The following is a 6052-nucleotide window of genomic DNA, read 5'->3' as shown; positions in this document are numbered from 1 at the left end:
AGCTCAAAAGTCAAAATTGATGTCTCTGGACAGCAAAAAATAATCACGATTATTTACTTTTGTCAGTTTTTTGTACTTTTTTGATAGGTTTGGCAAGTATACAACTTGTTAGAGTCCCTGGGCAAATTTCAACAAGTTTGGACCAATTCTGATCAAGTTTATCAACTGTTTGGTGTCCGCAGACTCTGATTTTGAGAATCTGGCTTAAGTCTCATATTTGGGATCCAAATTTTACCAAAATTGATTTGTGAGGTCTACTTGATATACTACTTGACCTTGTGGTATACTCAAATTTGCAAAATCATCAAGTTTTGAAGCAGATGTAAATAATCACGATTATTTACTCAAGCTATATTTTTGCAAGTATTTGCCTCAAATTTGACACAGATCTATTAAGCACCTTAAGTTAAGGTCACTAGCCAATTTTCATTAAGTTTGAATAATTTTTGGTCAAATGGTCATCAATTATCTGTCCGCAAACTAACTTTGCAATTTTAGTCTCAAATTTCACTCCAGTGGTCCAAATCTTACCAAATTTGGTTTGTGGGCTTATTACAACATGGTAAAGCTAGTGGTATGCAGACTTATTACAACATGGTAAAGCTAGTGGTATGCAGACTTGGTCAAATTTGGTTTGTGGGCTTATTACAACATGGTAAAGCTAGTGGTATGCAGACTTGGTCAAAAAAGTTGAAGAATGGGGCAAATATAAATAATCGCGATTATTGACTTCTGACAAATTTTTACAAATTTTTGGTCAACTGAGCATATACACATGTTTATCACATCAACATAAGCCTATGAAACAATTCTCAACAAGTTTGGATAAATTTTTTCCAAATTTATGCTCAAGATTCAAAAAGTCAGTACAAACTTTAGTTTTTACCCAATATTTTACCAGTTTAGTGATCCAAATCTTTTGGGCCTTTACAAAAGTTGTTTGTATACATGCAATGAGTCAATGGTATGAACCTTGGCTAATTTAGAGCAGAAAGTTAAATATCGTGATTATTGACTTTAGGCTTGAAATGAGCACTTTTTGCAATTTTCTCAAAGAAAGTCTTTACATGATGTTTTTTAAGCCTATGAATCAAGTCAAAACTCAATTTGGCCTAAAATGTCAAGAAAAAGTAAATAATCTGAGTTTTGGCCAACTCTTGAAATTTTTACCTCGAAGTGTCTTTGAGCTTACCTACTAGTTCGGACAACTCTTAGGCTTACTCTCTAGTCGGATTGAGTGGATTCGAGTCCTCTCAAGCTATTTCTAGCCATAGACCTGAAATTCTGTAACTTCCAATAACAACTCACACTTGATTTTTTCAGAGAGAGCAATGTTCTGAAATCCACCTTGGATCCTACTTACCCTACTCCTAGATTCTAATGCAATGGGGTTGTGGAAAGTGTCCACAAACACTTATTTTCTTGTGTTCACTATGTTTTTCAGAATCTTGATCTTAAGACTTGTCTCGTCTACCAATCATTCTCCAAATCCTAATCTAAATCTACAATCCTACAGTCCTAAAGGTACTCAGCAAGTATGATTACTTCCAAGCTACCTCTACACAGCAAAAGACTACAATCTTAAGCTATGCGGTTTCTAAAAGAAAGTTTTGAACTCTAGGCGAACCTGGAGGAAGTTAAAGGACAACTACATAAGATGATCGTGTTTTTTCCTAGTTTAGGTCTCTTCGATCCCCGGCAGCGGCGCCAAATGTGGGACGCATGTCTAACTTCACCATCCTATCTTATTGCAGTATTAGAGAGAACCACGATTAATTTGTCAAATCATGGGACGAAGTTGACTCGACTAGTGCATAGAGACTACAAGAGGTTGTCAATCTCTTGGAAAACAACTAACAACTCGCATCTAACTCAAGCTACACTCAAGTGACTGAAATTACCAAAAGCTAATCGCTCATCATCGGCAAGCGAATCACATCTGTTACAGCATCAAATGAAATCCAAACCTAACGAACTTCTAGGAAAAATTTATAAGATCTAAGCACACATGCCTATGGTCTCAAACCCCACTTTAGGTCAAGTTCCAAAATCGCGATTATTAACAGTAGTGGATTTTTGACCTAGTCGTTTTCGACCCAGCATGCATCTAAATGCTTAGCAATGATGCCCCAATACCCCGCCTGTGCTTAGTTTTTGATTTAAAAGTGTAAATTCCTAGTTATGATGAAATTAGGCCGGGGGTCGGCGACGCCAAAAGCTACGAAATACTGCGAATGGCTTACGTCAATGTGTAGAGCTCTTACCTGCGTTTGCAATGCAACAAATGCATTCGCAATGTGACAACCTAAGAGGGAGTAGAAAGCGCGAGAAGGAGAGAAGCTTACGCTGTTAGCTTACGCTGTGTATTTCTTATCCAAAACTTATAAAAAACTTACAAAAATTGGCTTTTATACCTTAGCCAAGGTTTTTGGCTGGTCAAAACTAATAATCTGGATTCTACCAAAGCTGGGAAATGCCTGGATGATACAATTTTGAAGCTTGTAGCCCCAGCTCATTAATTACAAGGTTTATCCGAGAAAATAGGAGTTACAATATTCCCGATTTATCAAAATAATAAATGTTTTACAAGGAGAACTCCGAAAAATGGTGCAAAAATGGTTTCCATGTTAGCTTGCTGCTAACAACTCCCTTTTAGATACCTAAGTATCCACTTCACAGCTTGCCAGTGTTCTTTACCTCGGTTGTCCATGAACCTACTCACAACTCCCACTGCATGTGCAATATCTAGCCTTGTCCAGACCATAGCATACATGAGAGAATCTACCGCTGCAGCATATGGAACTTTAGACATATAGGCTATCTCCTCTTGTGTCTTTGGACACATATCCTTCGTTCGTTTAAAGTGACCAGCCAACGGTGTAGAAACTGGTTTTGCATTTTGCATTGCAAACCTTTCTAGAACCTTCTTGATGTAATCCTCTTGAGATAGATTTATTGTCTTCTTTGTTCTGTCCCTTGATATTTCATACCAAGAATCCTCCTTTGCAGCATCTAAATCTTTCATTGAAAAATATTTAGACAGCTCCTCTTTTAGGTCTTTGATGTCCTGCATGTTAGCACTTGCAATCAGCATGTCATCAACATACAACATTAGGATGATGAACTTCCTATCTCCCAAATTCTTCGTGTAGACGCAATGATCTGAGTTGCATCTTTTGATTCCATGATCTAACATCCATTGATCGAACTTCAAGTACCATTGTCTTGATGCTTGCTTCAATCCATACAAGCTTTTCTTTAATCTGCAAACCATTTTCTCCTTACCTTTTACTTCATACCCCTTTGGTTGAAGCATGTAAAATTTCCTCCTCTAAGTCACCATGAGGAATTCCGTTTTTACATCCATTTGCTCAAGATTTAGATCATGAGTAGCCACAAGGCTTAAGACAAGCCTAATTGAGTTCATTTTTACAACAAGAGAGAATATTTCATTGAAGTCAATACCTTTCTTTTGAAAAAACCCTTTTACCATAAGCCTAGACTTGTACCTTTTCTTTTGAGAAAACCCTTTTACCACAAGCCTAGACTTGTACCTTTTCTTTCCACCTTATTCTTCCTTTAACTTGTACACCCATTTGTTTTGAAGTGCCCGCTTACCGTTAGGCAACTCAACCAACTCCCATGTTTGGTTGCGATGTAGTGAGTCCATCTCCACTTGCATGCTCTTCCTCCATTCTTCTTTGGATTCGTGTTGCATAGCTTCTTCGTATGATTCCGGCTCTCCAGAATCTGAGATTAAGAGATGGTTGAAGGAACGAACAAACCTTTCTAGAGGTCTACTTGCTCTTGTAGATCTTTGGAGAATAGGTTGAGGCTCCTCATTTGGTTGACATTGTTGCACATTGTCACCTTTTGCAGTCCTTGAGTCTTCACCGTCCTCAAGCTCCATGTACTCATCACCTGTTTCTTTTGTTTGTTTTCTTTCTAAGTAATCTTTGTACATATTTTGTTCGTTAAAAATTACATCCCTACTCCTTAAGATTTTACCATCTTCAGGATTCCATAGGCGATACCCAAAGTCACCTTCTCCATAGCCAATGAAGAAACACTTTTTGGACTTTGCATCTAGCTTTGATCTTAAGCTTCTATCTATGTGCATGAAAGCTTCACACCCAAACACTTTGAAAAATGCATAATTCATCAGTTTACCTGTCCATGCCTCTTTTGGAACTCCCCCATCCAATGCCATTGAGGGTGACCGGTTGATTAAGTACACAGACGTACTTACAGCTTCCGCCCAAAGCTCAAGCGGTAGGCCTACATGTAGCCGCATGCTTCGTGCTCGCTCCATGATTGTCCTGTTCATCCTTTCCGAAATCCCATTTTGTTGAGGTGTCCTTGGGGTTGTCCTTTGCCTCTGAATGCCATTGCTAGCACAAAAGCTTTCAAAAGCTTGGCTGCAATATTCGCCTCCATTGTCAAATCTGAGGCATTTAACCTTGGTACATGTTTCATTCTCCACAAAGTCTTTCCACCTTTGAAATATGGAAAATACATCGGACTTATTCTTCATGACATAAACCCATGTTTTTCTAGTCGCATTGTCTATGAATGTTACATAGTACAATGAGCCACCAAGTGATGGTATACTTGCAGGACCCCAAACATCAGAATGAACCAACTCAAAAGTTTTTATTGTTTCTTTCATTTCCTGATTTTTGAAATTTTACCATCTTTTGTTTACCATAAACACAATCTTCGCAGAACTCTAAATCCACTTCTTTCAAACCTAGTAGAAGCTTCTTCGTTTGAAGGATTTGCATTCCTTTGGCGCTCATATGCCCAAGCCGATAGTGCCACACCGCAGTGTCAACTTCTGTAGTTGCTGCACAAGCTGAAGGTTGCGTGTTGATAGTACACAAGTAAAGTGTACCGACCTTTTCTCCCTTGGCAACCACCAAAGATCCCTTTGAGATATTCCACCGTTTGTTTTCGAATGCAATGTTGTGACCTTCATCGTCCAATTGTCTTGTAGAGATTAAATTTTTCCGAAGAGAAGGAACATGCCTAACATATTTAAGCTTCCATTCATTTTCGTTAGCAGTTTTGACAGAAACTGTACCTTTGCCGACAATCTCACAGGCTTCATCATCTCCCAAGTATACATACCCAAAATTACCTTTGGTGTAATCTTGGAAATGTTGCTTGTGTGGTGTCGCATGGAATGAAGCCCTTGAATCTACTATCCAAGAATTAGACACATTGTCTAATGAGAGAATTAGAGCATCTTGCTCTACTTTACCTGCCACATTGGCCTCTGATGTTGGCTTGTTGTCTTGAGACTTAGTCTTCTTATTCTTCTTGGACCAAAAATCCTTTTTGACGTGGCCCTTCTTGCCGCAATTCCAACATTCAAGAACTGACTTTGTGCGGACTTGCTCCATCTTGAGCGATCACGACCCTTTTGGTTTTTGAACCTCTCCTTAGGCCTTCCTCTTGTTTCCACTAACAGTGCAACACTTGATGATTCTCCTGTGCTTCTCCTTCATATTTCCTCGCTTAGGAGAACACCCACAGCATCATCAAACTTAAGAGTATTTGTGCCAGAAATAGAATTACTTACAGCCATCACAAGGCTGTCCCAACTATCCGGTAGAGATGATAGTATAAGGAGAGCTTGCACTTTGTCATCGAAATTGATTTTCACCGATCGAAGTTGACTTATGTTTGTGTTAAAGTTATTTAGGTGTTCTACAACTGAACCATTCTCTGCCATCTTTAGATTGAACAAGTGCTTCATAAGAAATACCTTATTGGATGCCGATGGTTTCTCGTAGAAATCGTCAAGTGACTTCATCAAGTCCTCCGTGGTCTTCATCTCCAAAACATTGAAGGCCACCGTTGACGCCAAGATTAACCGGATTGTTCCAGTGTCTTTCGATCAAGGACAATCCATGCTTCATCTGCCATTGTTGCGGGCTTCTTTGCAAGACCGCCTAGTGGAAAATAGAGGTCCTTCTGGTAGAGATAGTCTTCAATCTGCATCTTCCAATGTTGGTAGTTTTTGCCATTGAACTTCTCAATCTTGAGC

The sequence above is a fragment of the Adiantum capillus-veneris genome, chromosome 8 (genome assembly GCF_014529385.1).
Source record: "Adiantum capillus-veneris isolate H3 chromosome 8, ASM1452938v2, whole genome shotgun sequence".
In the NCBI taxonomy this organism is placed as follows: Eukaryota; Viridiplantae; Streptophyta; class Polypodiopsida; order Polypodiales; family Pteridaceae; genus Adiantum; species Adiantum capillus-veneris.
Note: the sequence above shows the minus strand (reverse complement) of the source record.